This window comes from Diceros bicornis, chromosome 7 (genome assembly GCF_020826845.1).
Source record: "Diceros bicornis minor isolate mBicDic1 chromosome 7, mDicBic1.mat.cur, whole genome shotgun sequence".
NCBI lineage: Eukaryota > Metazoa > Chordata > Mammalia > Perissodactyla > Rhinocerotidae > Diceros > Diceros bicornis.
The window spans coordinates 22,250,326-22,266,522 of NC_080746.1; the positions used below are offsets into that span (position 1 = coordinate 22,250,326).

Here is a 16,197-nt window from a genome sequence, read left to right on the forward strand (position 1 = left end):
ACTACAAACACCACCCCTAAACCCTCACAGCACACATCATATTCAATTGCCTCGTATCGTTAATTATCTTTTAGATAGGTCTGTTTTTTCCTCCCTAGCAATGGTTAGCTCTGTGAAGGCAGGATTTGGGTCTGATTTTTCTATTTTGCAAAAATTCACAGAGTACTTGGAACAGCACAACTGGTAGCAAACGAGGGCTGAGGGCTCCAGGGCATCAGCACTGTGCTTGCTCTGGGCTCCCCAGGCCCCTGTGGGGCCCTGAAAGCTCTCGGTGCAGACGTTGACTAATGGACTGCCAGGGAGGGCCGTCCATTAGTCCTCCCATTCTGGTGATTTCGAAGAAACGGGAAGAGGATTATTTTCTGGAGACGGCAGAATTGTAGGTATGCTGGGGGACTGGAGAAGTGGTCCAAGACCAGGACTCTTGGGTTCTAGCCCACAATGTACCCTTAACTTGCTGTGTGATCCTGGGCAAATCACTGAACCTCTCTGAGGCTCAGGATCACTCTCCCTAATGGCCCTTGCTCCAGTTCTGAAGTCTAGGAGTCTACATTGTTAGACATTGTTAGAATTCTAGACCTCGAATTAGCCTCCCCCGATATGAATACACTCCAACATTGGGCCTAGCATATGTAAATGGTAATTCCAGGTTCTACTTCTGGAAGGCGGGAGATGTGGCACCACGACTCACCCTCGGGTGAGGCAAGTTGTCCTTCTAAGCAGCAGCCAGGCCCCCTCCTGGCCTCCAGGAGCAGAAGATGGGGAGCCCAGAGCATGCCAGAACAGGGAATTCAAGCTAGGGGGCCTGAGGAGGTCAGTGGCCCAGACCTCGCCTTCTGGACCACCTCTCTGGAGACAGGGATCCCAAGTCATTTCAAAACAGAAAAACGCTCAGTGCTCATTCATTTGTCAAAAACCTCAAGTGTGTTTCCCAGAGGAGAGAAGTCAGAGCCACTCTGGGGCCCAGGGGGCAGCTTTCAGATGCAAAGTCTCCCCCTTTTCAATTCCTGTAACTAAAATGAATATGGAAAAGATAATTACCTTTAAAACATACTTAATACTTGAACACATTATCTCTACCTGCAGAAAAAGAATGTTATCTGATGGGATCTTCCCCATAAGCTTAATCAAATTGCTATCTTAAAACTCTCTGGAGTCCTGTGAAACAGTAATAGAAAATCCGAGGCAGAGGCTGGAAGCATTTTATATTTGTTTGGTTGAGGGGAATGTGCATCCCATCTGACAATGGGCACTTAGAGACAAAGTCATTTCCAATCCCTGGTGGGGGCGGGGAACATTTCATCTGACCTAAACCCCGCAATCCCTCCCTTAGGTAACTTTTCCTAACGTTCAGAGAAGGAAATTCCAAAAGAAAAGGCTTTTTCCTAACACCTGTTTTGGGCTCTTCTCCAGGAAATCTTCTCTAGTTGGGCCTGGGACACTTAACATACAGAGATGCTTAACTTGCTACTTAACTCTGGGTTTTAACCTGGCAAATAAATCGATGCGTATAGTTTCCTTGGTCTGCCCAGGCCCCGGCAGTGCCGTTCGTTAAGTTAGTAGAGGAGGTAAATTACCTGCCCAGATCCTGCCCAGGGCGAGTGGCCATTTGCAAGGCTGGAGAAAACCAAAGGCAAACAGCTACTAAGAAGATCGAATGCGAGGACTGAATATGTTCCCAGCATCTCAAGCTTGCCTGGAATGGCCAAGTAAACAGCTGCTGCAAAAGTGCCTGGCGGGTCCAGTTTATCTTGTTGACAGAAGCAGCGACGGGTAAGAGGTGATAATGTGCGGCATCTCTGTTAGTCACTTCTCCCACCTGCAGTCCCTGCAAGGTCCTTCGGATGTGGGGCCTGGTCCTCCCACCAAAGCACGGAGGGCAAGGGGCGTCCCAGCGCACCAGTAAGGCACACCAGGGCCTGCAGAAAAAATGAATGGGCGTAGGGAAGAATACTAGGAAACGATTAAAATGATCATCCAGATACAGGTTTGTTAGCATGCAAGTAACAGATTATAAAACAGCATGCATTGCATATTATCACCCCATTTTTGTTTAAAAGAAAAGAGAAAAAGATGGTGGGACTACAGGAGACACATTTCTCTTGTTTACATGTATTTTCTAATCTCCACACACTGAGCACATATTACTCGTGTGATTCTTAAAACGGGCTGCCTGGGTCCATCCCGTCCCTGTCCTGCCTTTGGCAAGAGTGCTGCCTCCCAGGCAAGATAAGGGCTGGCTTCTCTCCTTGAGATTCACACTCAAGGCAAGTCCCCAGTCTTCTCCTGACTTTGTGGACGTCAGATTCACATCCTTCTCCTGTTGAAGGGTCCTGACCCTGTTTTGTTCTTTCTTCCCTCCCAGTTCTGAAAACGGAGGAATGAAGAGGGGAAGGAGGAGTCTCTGAGCCACCCTACTCGCTGCTGCCTTCTGTGAAAAGAATGATTCCCAAAGTGCCACAGCCTCTTGCATTGTCTAAATGGTCACTAGTATGCAAACTGCTGCCTGTCTAGAAAGTCCTGTGATGCAGCAGGTAGAGGAAACTGAGCTGAGTCTATAAAAACCAACAACATACCTGGAAGTTGCTTTTTATTTTAGTTGAGATATAAATCACAAAGCATAAAATAAACCCTTTTAAAGTATACAATTCAACGGTTTTGAATGTACTCACAAAATTACACAACCATGACCAAAACTAATTCCAGAATACTTTCATCACCCAAAAGAAACGCCATACCCATTAGTTGTCACTCCCCTCAGCCCCTGGCAACTACTAATCTGCTTTGTTTCTATAGATTTGCCTATTCTGAACAGTTCCCATAAATGGAATCATACAATATGCAGCCTTCTGTGTCTGGTTTCTTTCGCGTTGGTTTCAACATTCATCCATGTTGTAGCATGTATCAGTACTTCATTCCTTTTTATGGCTAAACAATATTCCACTGTGCAGACCTCCCACATTTTGTTTATCCGTTCATCAGTTGATGGACATTCCGGTAGTTTCTATTTTTTGGCTATTGTGAATAATGCTGCTATGAACATTCATGTATGAGTTTTTGTGGGGACGTATGTTTTCAACTCTCTTCGGAGGGAAGTTACTTTAAAAATAAATTCTTGTTATTAGGTTGTCATTTGTCTCTCTCCCACATTTAAAAAAAAAAAAAAGAAAAAGAGTATAGGATATTTAAAGGATGGTTTAAAAAAGGGTTCCAAGTAGGTGAGTTGCCTTCCTTGTTATGCCCCAAACTCATACACACACGTTTACTGCAGCTCCTCTGCCGCTCTCCTGGCACCACAGTACCCCCATCCTTACCCCACCGGCCTCACCAGCCCCTTTCATCCTCTAAGCAGGAATCCGTGCTGCAGCATATGAAATATTTAAGCCGCTTTTCTAAATATATACATTATTTAGCCTACAGTCTATAAAATATTTACATTGTTTGTCCCTCCCACCCCCCAAATATCTGCATTATTTACAGGACAATCAGGGAAACATCAACCCTCGTTTTTGACTTGTGCATTTTTTCCCTGCACCCTGTGTCACTGGGTATGCACAAGCTGTGAGAGACAACAGTGCGTTCTCTTGCCCAAGTCACAGAGCAGCCCTGGGGACACAGGAGATAACATGCTGTCCAAAGCCAGAGAGACAGAACCACAGTCACACCCGCCACCCCTGCAGGACCAGGGGACCACATACAAAGAATTTCTGGGGGACAGTTTTGGATGCCAAGCTCCCACTATTGCTGACATTTAGCTGCTCCCAGAATCTCCCATTCTGCTGAATGGGGGCTCATTCCTATTTATCCCTGGCCTCGGGCACCCCTCCAGGAGTGATCCCTGGCCTCAGGTGTAATGAGCATCTCTCTTGCTGCCCACTTCCTCTGTCAGGCCCTCGGTGAACAGGCACAGCAGCTGTGAGCTGTGAGCACTGGCATAGGTCCCTTCTTCCCAGGGTACTGAGTTCTCCATCTGGCCTCATCTCCACTGATCTGTCCTAATGGTGGGAAACTGAGGCACCTACCAGTGTAGCTGAGATATTAATGTTCCACATCTCTCTCAAAACCCATTACTGACACTTGTTGCCTTTTCTTTTAAGAAGTCCTTCTCCATGGATCGAATGAGACTCAAAGCCAATATTTTTCTTATTTATAATGTGACCTTAATTTTTAAAATTACATAAATGGTACATGCCTGTAAATAATAATAATTATATAATAATAAATAAAATATATATAATAATTATTATTTAGAAATAGATAAAGCAGAAAGCAAAATGCTCTGGGCTCTGTAATCCCGTTCTCTAAAGATAATCACTGTTAACTATGTATAGAGCCCTATAGAATCTTACAACAGGATGGCTTCTGTATGTTATATTAAATGGGATCACACTATACAACCTGTTTTCTCTATCTGGCTTTTATCGTGGATATCTTTCCATGCCAGGTATCATAACTAACAGATTCCTTACCTTTGGACATTTCGGTTCTTCTCAATGCTCTGTAATTACATCTAATGTTGCAATAAGCATCCCTACAGGAGGCTAAAAAATTGACCTTTGGTACATGAAGGCCAAAGCTGGGGAGGAGGAAAATACTGAGGGTTTCTGAGCATCAGCTACAGTGTCCCAGGGTTGGCACAGCTCTGCAGCACACACCGCCCTAACACAGACACCTCTGATGAAAGGTCGAGAGTGTGAAACCAACTCTCATCTCCTGGTTGTTTAACTCAGGAGAGGTTTTCTCTTCTTCCTCTTCCCCACCTCCACCTCTCTTTGGTACCTCTACTTACCCTGCTTCTGTTTTGAATCTCTAAAATAATGTGACAAGTTAATGATGGTACAATTATCTAAATGTTTAACAGACATGTTATCTAAGTGAGTCGGATTGAGATTCCATCCCGCTGACAATAAACATCAATGGTGGAGCAGAAAGCGATAGGCAAATTATAGCAAACCCTGCAATTTCAATGCTATTAAATTTGGAGGAATAACAGCCTTGAGGCCTGTAAACTCTGAATAAAATAGGCCCTTGTGTTTGTCCAACTATTAAATCAAAATGCTACCAACATCCTAGAAAAAACAAGGCGATTTATGGCTTTTCAAGTTTCAGTTACGCATTGGTTTTTATTAACTCCTTTCTGTCGTCGGGCAGCAGTGGAGTCATGAGGGCGGAGGGAGAGCAGTCAGAGAGGAAAGGGTAGGAGCTGGAGAGCGGAGTGGAAGGAGAAAGGAGAAACACAGCGGAACCGGGGATGGGAGCGAGGAGAGGCGAGTGGGAACCGGAGTTGGGGGCTGAGGCTCGTAATCAGGCCTCTGGTGTAAGGATGATGCTGAAAGAAAGGGAGCCACTCTGAACAGTAGGACGATGGGTGCCCCAAAACTCCCATCAGACTCACCACCGGGGCCCCTAAACTTGAATCCCAGTCCTTCCGCTGAACAAGACATATTGCTTAAGCCTCTCTGAGCCTGTGGCTCCTCATCAGTGACACAGGCAGTAAACTGGCCTCTTAGTGGCGCTGTGATGGCTATATTAGACAAAATATAAAAAGCAGCAGTGCTAGGCACAGTCCAAGTTCTGAACAACAGTCCCCACAGATCAAATTCAATCATTCTCCTCAAATTTCCAGAACAGTTTTTAAAAGGCAAGAGATCTTCATCTTTAATTCCTTCTTCAGACACAGTACGCACTTAAATTTTTATTGACTAAGCTTCTAAATGAGGTAAAAGAAATACTTGTCTACTGGTGAGGGACAGAAAGTGTGGACATCTAAAAATAATAATCGAGAGCAGCCGCACTTAAGGCGTGTTCTCCATTCCAGTCGCTGGGCTGAGCGCTTGATATGTATTATTTTATTTAGTCCTTACAACAACCATATATTATTAATCATAGTTTACAAATGTGAAAACTAAGATTGAGAAAAATGTAGACGGTCACTACAAGATCAGAATCTTAGACTGTGCTGGGAACCACAGAACCCCCAAAGCAGCAATTTTTCTTGCCCAATTCCCACACCCAACATTTGAAAAAGGGAGAGAAACAAAGTAATTTGTACCATGTCATAAAGCAAGCTTGTGACAGAGCCAGGATAAGAACTCAGTTTTCCTTTCTCCTAATTCATTATTGATTCCAAAATCCAGTCTGCCCCCTCCCCCCCGACGATAACAATGCTCATCATTTCTGTATGATGGGAGGCTGGAGAAGGCAGGGACCATGTGAGTCCTGTTCACTGCTGTATCCCCATCCCAGGGCCCAGCATAAATGTCTGGCACAAGGCAGATGCTCAAGATGTCTACTGAGTGAATGACTTCAACCTTTTTTAACCCAAATCTGCCTCGGGTCAATTTTTCTCCTCCAATCCCAAGGGAGCCAAACACCGTGAGTCCCCTCAAAGCGCTACCCAAAGCTGTGATGCTTCACATAACAAGTATTGGAGTGACGGATGGGCAGAGCACAGAGGATTTTTAGGGCAATGAAACTATTATGCATGATGCAACAATAGTGGATACATATCATCATACATTTATCTAAACCCACAGAATGTACAACACCAAGAGTGAACCCTAATGTAAACAACAGACTTGGGGTGATCATGTGTCAGTGTAGGTGTCCACTGTAACAATGTAGGGGGATGTAACAGTGGAGGAGGCCGTGCATGTGTGGGGGCAGGGGTATATGGGAACTCTCTGTACTTTTCACTCAATTTTGTTGTAAACCTAAAATTGCTCTAAAACATAAAGTTTATTAATTTAAAAAAAGCATGGGGGAGCCAGCTCTAATGGCCTAGTGGTTAAAGTTTGGTGCTCTCACCACTTCAGCGGCCCAGGTTCGGTTCCCAGTCATAGAACCACACCCTCGCCTGTCAGTAGCCATGCTGTGGCAATGGCTCACACAGAAGAACAAGGACTTACAACCAGAATATGCAACTATGCACTGGGGCTTTGGGGAGGAAAAAAAAAAAGGAAGATTGGCAACAGACGTTAGCTCAGGGTGAATCCTGAGCTAACAAAAAAAGCATTGGGGGTCCCTCCTGAAGGTGGCCAGAGGGGCCCAGGAGCCACTAGGGTGACGAATGGAGAAGGATGGCTTGTCTGGGGCAGCAGGTGACAGCTGAGTTGTCCTTCCCTACTCCACAGCAGGCAGCTCCAACCGAGCCGAGAGCCTATGCTTGGAAAATAAAGCTCTATATTAGGCATCAAACATGCCTGTATAGTAACAGCATGAAATGAGGTCAAGAGTAAGTCTATGCCGGTGCGCCGACTGTACAGACGGCAGCACATGACTCTCCCTCCTGAGGTGCCTATGACGTTCCGCAGCCGTTCTGAGCTCGAGCTTTCTCGTGTTCAGTTCCTTGGCACACCATGTGAAATGCTATACAAATCACCCCTGATATTTATAAAAGTCAAATGCTATTATGTTTTCAATGGGGAGGTCACACCACCCTGCATGGAGTCCACGTGTCCATCCAATGACCCCCTGCCCTGTCCTCTCCCATGCCCTCCAGCTTGGGCAGGGGTTTGAGGCTTGCTCTGCCTTTTTTCTCATGTCAAGTTTTAGGTAGATTAAGTTGTTTCTCGTCATCTGGCCCTTCTCCCTTCGCCCCTCCTCTGGGGCCAGGCACCGGGAGGCTGCCCTTGGGAGGAGGAGCCAGAACAGTTGCTGGTTTTCCTACTGCTGTCGGACAGGGGCCAGCCACCCTGACGCAGCTCCTCAGCGCCCAGCACCGCCCCTTGTGCCAGGCCCGGGGCAGGAGAGGGGCGAGGCTGGCAGCCACCCTGAGGGAAGGAATGTTGCTGCTCACCCTTTTAAATCCTCTGTCCCGCCTGCGACTCCTGCCGCCCCTCCCATGCTCACCACCACAGAAAGTCCTCCAAACAAGGACTTCATTTTCTACTCTGAAGTTCAGAGCCAGACACTGTCCCTGAAGCTTTCTCCAAGCATCACTCATGTATCAGGAGTGAGAGCGGGGCCAGTGTAAGCAGATAGCCAACAACACCAAGGTGGGGTGCAGCTCTGCACCTTCAAAGGAGGTGTTCAGTGTCCTCGCTGCTTCCTCCTTCCAAAGCTCCGTCAAGGTGCCTGCTAGCCTCCTTCACACTGAAAGGGGGAGCACTGTGGGGCGGGGCTCCCTCCAGCGCCTGCTCCCTGCTATCAGAGGAGAGCAGAGCCAGCAGCACAACTGCCCTTGGCCACCAGGTGTGTTCACTGTTTCTGGACCACAGGACCCTCTTGCAGCCAACACAGAGAGGATGAGAACCAGCATCTCAACATTTGCATCTGCTTGAGTGGCTTCCTGTGTAACACAGGAATGTGGAAACTAGCAACTTTTTCTAGGCCAGTAAAAGAAAGTCCTTATTTTGTAGTCAGAGTGGAGAGAACCTTGGACTGGAAACAAGACCTCGTGGGTCCTAATTCTAGTTTGGCTTATTTGTTCTTAACTGACCCCCTTTCTCAAATATGGGCTTCTGAGCCCTGGTTTCCAGGCTGTTGAACAGTCAGAGCTGACCTCCTGGTCTGCAATTTGGGTTTGATGCCAGGCCCCCATGGGGAGGGAAAGCAGTGTTAAAACATGGGCTCTGGGTGCAGGAGCCCAAGGCACATGTTCTAGCTCAACCCTGGACTGGTCTTCCTTAACCTTTCCAGGTCTTACTTTTCTCCAGCAAAGAATAGGGAGGAAAATATTTATGTTTTAGGACTGTAGTGAGGGCTTAGTAAAATAATAATTCCAAAGTATCCAATAGAGTATAGCTATTGGATATATAATACCCAATGTAGTATAATATTATACTATCTGCACCCAAGGCAAGTTCACCCTACTTGTTCATTTTCTTCACAACATTGTAACCTTCAGGAAGGCAGGGACCAAGTTTTGTTCACCATTAGGTAGTGGGTCCACAAAGCCCCTGGCACATAGTAGGTACTTTAAAACTCAGAGAATAAGTGAATGAAGGAATGATGGGATGAACCAGCTGCATAGGCTACTCTGATCTGCAGCAGACCCAAGTCACTAACCTGGCAGACCTGGTGGGGCAGGTTGGGGACTGGAGGAGAAAGCTGAGTTGCTTCAGGGCAAGTCTAGAGATCTAGTTCAACCTAGTATCCCGGGCCTCTGAGGCTTCCCGCAAGATTCCTAGCCCTACAACACCTAAAGCTAGGAATGACTTCAGCCATCTTGTGTCTGCCTCTTTTCCTCTTTTCTTTTCCAGGGCACTAGGTGGGCGTAGGTGGGATGACATAGAAGGTCTTACTTGAGGAAGACAGGAGATACAGAATACTGAGGTTCCTGATGGTAAAGACATGGCCCAGGACACCAGCAGGAGATTCAAGATTCCTGAGCCTTCAAGGGCACCAACCAACGAGGTCCCCTCTAAGATGTGGCAGGGCATGTTCCTGGTGCTCCTGGGGGGTGGAACGTCTGCTTAGTGCCTATCCCAGCTCTGCAGCTTGTCTGGCCTAGGTTTATATGTCATCTGTTTAGATATTGGTAGGGGGTGGTCCCCCTGGGCAGCTTTGGGCATTCCAGGCAACAGGGCCTTAAATACGATCCACCAAATCTGCTCTGTGATATTGTTCAACATGTGGAATTCATTCTGCCCTCACCTCTCCCAATTGCACTCAGAGGGCTCCAGTGGCTGTTAGCTCAATGGGCACACTGGAAACAGCCTCTTGGCCAAAGGACAAGTCAGGGATCCTGGAAGATCCCACCTCCACCTTAGCAAAGCAGCTGCACACCACTCCTATTCCTCCACCACCATGACCATCAACCTGACACTTCCCCTCTCACCTACCCAGTGGGGGAATGGGTGCCCTCCAAGGCCTCTGATGAAGATCCTGATGATGCAAAGATAGTCACCACCACCACCACCACTTACCGAGAGTTTACTCTCTGCAAAGCCTGTGCTGAGTGCTTTACGTGGATTATCCAATTAAATCCTCACAACACCCATCACAATGGCCGCCACAATGATAGATGCCATCATTACCCTTATGTTACGAAGGAGGAAACTGAGGCTTAGAGAAGTTAAGCAATCTGCCCAAGATCATAAAACTTAGAAGTGACGGGGCTAGCATTTGAATCCAGACAGTGTGACACGACATCCCAAGTTCTGGGTGTCACTATGCACTGAATACCCTGAACTTCACATTCTCACTTCACTCTCCACAGGTCCCTCTTCCCTGAAGCCTGCAAGACAAACCTGAGCCACCCATCAGGGCCCAAACTTGCCTAGTGAGCAGAGCCCTTGAGAGATCACCCTATCCACTCCCCTGCCTTTGGGCAGGTCCATCCTCCCCAAGTAGCCATGTGCCAATTTATCTGGACCTGCCTTTCCTGTTCCTTGGGCTCTCATAGTCTCTCTGGCCTGGCCCACAAACACCAGCAATGGCCCCATCTCCCCCAGGCTCAGATCATAGGTAGGCAGCTGCTCTGAGTTCCCCACATATGGATTAAAAGAGTTGAAGGTTCCTATAGCTCACCCCCAAGGCCTCCTCACTGAGACCTCCTCCTTCCCCCACAGGGCACGATGAAGACTGTCCCAACCCCCTCGCCTTCAGCTCAGCAGCCTCGGTATCTCCCCTGCCCTCTAATGAACGCCATCCGATCCTGTCTGTTGCCCCCAGGCCCGTTCAAGTCCCAAATGGGGATGTACAGTGGCTTGAACAACATTATGATTTGTAAAACCCACTCCTAATTAGTTTGACTTTGAATAAAGAGGGTAATTATTTTTAAATTTATTAACTGCTGCCTGGCCGGAGAAGTTTCCAGATCAAATGACATGGAGAAGCTATTTCTGTTCAGTGATGCAGCAATTTATATTACTGATCGGTCATTAAAACCTCTGGCACAAAACCACTTGTGTTTCCCGAGCCAAGATAGTGTCCATGTGTCAAATTTCAAACCCAGAGTATAAATTAAGCCATTAATGGTATTTATCAGTTTATCTGGACTTAAAGAACTACTTACTAATTTAAGACATTCCTGATATAGAACCCAAGTGGTGCGCCCAGCGTGCATGTGAGTGTGTACATGAGTGTATGTGTGTTTTCTCACTTTTTATTTTACTGAATAGTGTAAAAAAGATTCTGATGTGTAAATGAAGCACAAGCGTCTCAGGGAGCTGCAGAGCTGTTAATTCCTCACTGCTCTGCAACCCAAACATTTTGGAAGCAGCAGTGTTTTGCAATATGTATTTGTCATAATATAAAAGGTGTCAAGTGCTCTCTGTTTATCTCCTCGAAATCTTTGCTGTGCCGAAACAGAGAACTGAAGTGTGACAACAAAGCCTGAGCCCAGCCCAACCAGAATGTGGCCTCCCAGAGCACCAGCGGGAGCCCACCAAGATCTTGGAGGCAGGGGACAAGGAGGGGTCACACATACCAGGATGGAAATCCAGGTTGAAGTGGGGTCAAAAGGGTGAGACGTGAAGATGACATTCGTTCAGTTAAACTGGAATTGGAAATACTTTCTACTAAATTCATTTTTCAGCAGCAAGGATACCTGTAAGACCACACACCACCCACCTGAGGCAACTCCACATGCTAGCTCTGTGAATTCCCCACGTGGCAGCCTTGCACACGGAACACCCCGACCCAATCTGTTTCAGCCAAGTTGTATCCTATCTCAGGAGGGGGACATGGGCATCAGGGCATTGAGGATTCTTAGTTAAATGGGTCACAGGGATCCAAAAAAGCCCTGCCCAGGACAGGGCCATGAGCTAAATCATCTCTGACAGGCTCTCCCTAAACGTTCAGCCATATACCCACGGACTACAGGAAGTCAGTGTGTGTGTAGGAAGCTGGGGAGTGGTAGCAACGATGGGTCAACTTCCCGCTCTCCACTTCCTAGTGGGTGGCTTGTAGGCCTTACTTTCTCATCTGTTAAATGGGTGTAATAGAGGAAAGTGTTTTATAAACTAAGGCAGTCAGAAATATAAGGTGGCATTACCATTACTCTACTCTCCCACAGTTTCTATTCCTTTTCCTTTTCAGAGCTCTCCCCCCCTGCTCTCCTGTTGGCTCTCCAACCATACCTGGTGCCCTGCTGGCTTTTCCCAGTCCCGTAATTTGAGCCCCATTACTTTCAGCATTCTTTATAATTAGGCCTCTCCCTTCCTCATGGGCCCCCTTTCTTAGAATGGAGATGACAACTAGATTTCAAGTTATTTCAAGATTTCAATATTATTAAAGGAGTGTGAGGATCTATCTGGGTTCTGCAGGAAACAGCACAATAAGCGATAAAGGAGCTCTGCCACGTGTCAGGAAGAGCCATCCCGGTGCCAAGCCTACACTGAGGATAAGGCGCTACTGCATCTGTCCTCACTGAGCCCAGCCTGCCCTGCACTAGGAAGTGGCCAAATGCCCCTCACCACTGAGGGAGTTTGCCCGTAGCTCACACCCAGGTGGGGAGGGAGCCTTTCTCAAAGCATCCGCCTTGCTCTCTCATCCCTAATTCGGATTCATTTTCTCCATTCCTCTCCCCTTTCAAGAGCTCCCTTTACTCAACCTGGAGATAACGCAAAAGTAAGGCTGAATGGCTGGGCCCCACGGCTGCTATAGGAAGGACTGGCACCATATGCTTTTTGTAGGTGGGGAGACTTGAAGGGCAGAAAGGACGAGTAACAAATCAAGCTTATTCACCTAGGAGACAGTGGAGTTAGAAACCCATCCTAGGCTTCTGACTCAAACTCCAGACTCTTTCCAATCATACTTGCAACAAATCTCCTTTTCTGGAAAGTGGTGACCACTTTCAAGTTCCTACTGACTTCATAAATCCTAGAAAGGCATTGGTCCTAAGATGCTTCCTGATTTTCAAAGCTGAATCAATACCTAGACTCTAAAAACAGGCTGGAATGTCATTAATACCACTGAATTGTACACTTAAAAATGGTTAAAATGGCAAATTTTGTTATATATATTTTAATTTTAATAAATTAAATTTTAATAAAAATTAGTAGCATAATATACCAGAAACCATTGAATTGTGTACTTTAAACAGGTGAATTGTATGGTATATGAATTATATCTCAATGAAGCTGTTTAAAAAAACAAGGGACAGGGAGCATGTCTGTGGTGATCACTACTATATTCCCCATGGGTGTCAGGCACACAGAAGGTGCTCAATAAGCATGTGGGGTCTGCTTGTGAACAATCTCCCCGTCTGCTCACCCCTCAGGGACTCAGCCTCTTCCGCTGGCCCTGGCTGAGGGGGCAGCTGGCTCCCTGCTGCTGTACATTTAATCTGGATGGACAGACTTAAGCTGCTTGGCAAAGCTGGCTCACAGCCCAGTCTCCTCAGCCCCCAGTTGGAATCCTCCGAGTGGGATTCTCGGTTACATGTGGTCTAGCAATAAGAAACTGGCTGGGACCAGACTGGGGTCCTCCCCTGGCTTTCAAGATTACCAGCTCTGGAACCCTGGGCAAAATCATCTAGCCAAATCACCTTCTTTATAACTGAGCCAGGGAAATGCTGACTGGAATGACAGCTTACCTAGAAAGCTCTTCTCCCACTGCCACAGGCCAGGGCAGCAGCAGTCCAAAGCCGATGACACCAGTGCTAGAAGGTGTGCTTTTCACTCAGGAGAGGCAGACTTTGTGAGGCGGAAGGACAAGGAACTACTGATGACAATCATTCAAACAGTCACTGACTGGACTTCCTTCTTCCACTCTAGGCCCCCATAGGACCTGGGTAGCTTGTCTCCACAGATGGCTGCCATCCATTCCTCTCTCCCTGTATGTGTTTGTCACTCCCCTTTGAGAAGGAGAGTCTAGTCTTCCACCCCTTGAATCTAGGGCTGACCTGGGATGGCTCTGACCAATAAAATATGGCAGAAGCGATGGTGCATGTTTCCAGCCTAGCTTTGAAGAGGCTGGCAGCTTCTGCTTCTGGACTCATGGAGCCCTGAGCTGTCATGTAAGAAGTCCAGGCTACTCTGCTGTAGAGAGATGCCCCGGGGAGGAGCACTGAGGGTCAGATATGTTTGTGAGGAAGCCATCTTGGACATCCAGCCCAGCCAAGTCTGCAGACAACTCCAGACCCAGACATTACCTGATTGCCACCAATGAGAGACCCTGAGTGAAAACCGCCCAGCAGAGACCAGTCAACCCACAGACCTGTCAGAGATACTAACACTCTGTTGCTTTAATCTACTGCTGGAGTGGTTCATTACACAGCACTTACTAACTGAAACAGTCACGGTCAATTCTCAACATAGGAGCCAAAATGATCTTTTAAACACATAAATCAAGTCGTGTCATTTTCCCATTCAAAACCCTCCAATGGACTATTTTTTTCCCCTTCTCTATGAATGTGTGCGCACAAGTGCATGTGTGTGGCGGGGAGTGTGGCACGGGGAGTGCGTGTGTGTATGTATGCAGCTTTACTGAGATATAATTCATACACCATACAACATACAATTCATGCATTTAAACTGTACAGTTCAATAGTTTTTAACATATTCAGAGTTATGTAACTACCACCACAATCAATTTTCGAATATTTTCGTCACCCCAAAAAGAATCCCTATACCCATTTAGCAGTCACTCCCCACTTCCCCCCAACTCACCCACCTGTGGTAGCTACTAATTTACTTTCTGTCTCTACAGATTTGCCTATTCTGGATGTTTCATATAAATGGAATCATACAACATGTGGCCTTTTGTGACTGGCTTCTTTCACTCAGCATAATGTTTTTAAGGTCCATCTATGTTGTACAACATATCAGTACTTCATTCCTTTTCATAGTCAAACAATATTCCATTGTATGCATAAACTCCATTTTGTTTATCCATTGATCAGTGAGTGGACATTAGGTTATCGCCACCTTTTGGTTATTATAAATAATTCTGCTATGAACATTCATGTGCAAGTTTTTGTATAGGTGTATGTTTTCATTTCTCTTGGTAGATACCCAGGAGTGGAATTGTTGTGCCATATGGTAACTCTATGTTTAACCTTTTGAGGAACTTCCAGACTCTTTTCCAAAGTGGCTGCACCATCTTACAGTCCCACCAGCAGTGTATGAGGGTTCTGATTTCGCCACATCCTCGACAACCCTTCTTACTGTTTTTTATCATAGCCACATCCTAATGAGTGTGAAGGACTATCTCATTGTGATTTTGATTTGTATTTCCCTGACGGCTAATGGTGTCAAGCATCTTTTCACATGCTCATTGACTGTCTATTTTTGAAGAAATGTCTATTCAGATCCTTTGCCCCTTTTTAATTTTGGTTATTTGTATTTTTATGATTGAGTCATAAGAGTCCTTTATATTTTCTAAGTCTTTTATCAGATGTATGATTTGCAAATGTTTTATCCCCCTCCAATGGACCCTTAGCACATACAGAATAAAATCTAAATTCCTTATGTCAGACCTCATCTCCCACTCTCTGCACCTTACTCCCTGCCCCCCAGCACACTGCTCTTCACGCTGTTCCTTGAACTTGTCAAGTTCAACCCAGCCTCAGGGCTTCTGTAAGAGCTTGTTCCCTCTGCCTAGACCTTCTTCCTGAAAGCTTTGAGTGTCTCACTCCCTCACTTTAGGACTCTGCTCAGATGTCACCTCAGCGAGGTCTTCTCTGACCATTTGATCTAAAATACCACATTCTCCCCATTGCTCTCTACTCCTTATCGTGCTTTATTTTTTCTTACTAGCACTTATTATAACCCGACATTGTATTATACATACTTTACATATATCATACATACATATACATTACATATATTTGGCTATACTGTCTCCCATGAGAATCTCAGTCCACAAAGGGCAGGAATGCTGTCTGTTGCCACGTTATTGTGACTTAAATGCCCCAACAGGGCCGGGCACGTTGTGGGAAATCAATAAATATTTATTAAATTTTAAATACACTTACTACCACTCACTGAACACTTAACTATGAGTCAAACACTCCACAAAGCACTTCAAATGAAATATCTTTTTTAATCCCCACAACAACCCTATGCTATGAGGTTAGCACTATTAATACTCCACCTTTCTAACAGACGAGGAAACCCAAATTAAGAGTTTAGGCGACTTATCCATGGTCTCACAAAGAGCAAGAGGACACCCGGGCAGTCTAAACCTTGTCACTCCCATCCCCCAATTCACCTCAGCCAGTCACCTTCCCTCCTTTGGGCCTCAGTTTCCTCACCTATGACATGGGTGTAGCCTCCTACCTTTCAGAGTTACTGAAAGACCAGCCAG

At 46.2% G+C, this 16,197-nt stretch overlaps 1 protein-coding gene across 1 annotated transcript in view; it reads right to left on the minus strand.

The window, feature by feature from the left end:
• The window catches only part of ZBTB16 (zinc finger and BTB domain containing 16), a 176,990-nt gene that overhangs the window by 42,440 nt on the left and 118,353 nt on the right, over positions 1–16,197 (minus strand). The window lies entirely within an intron of this gene.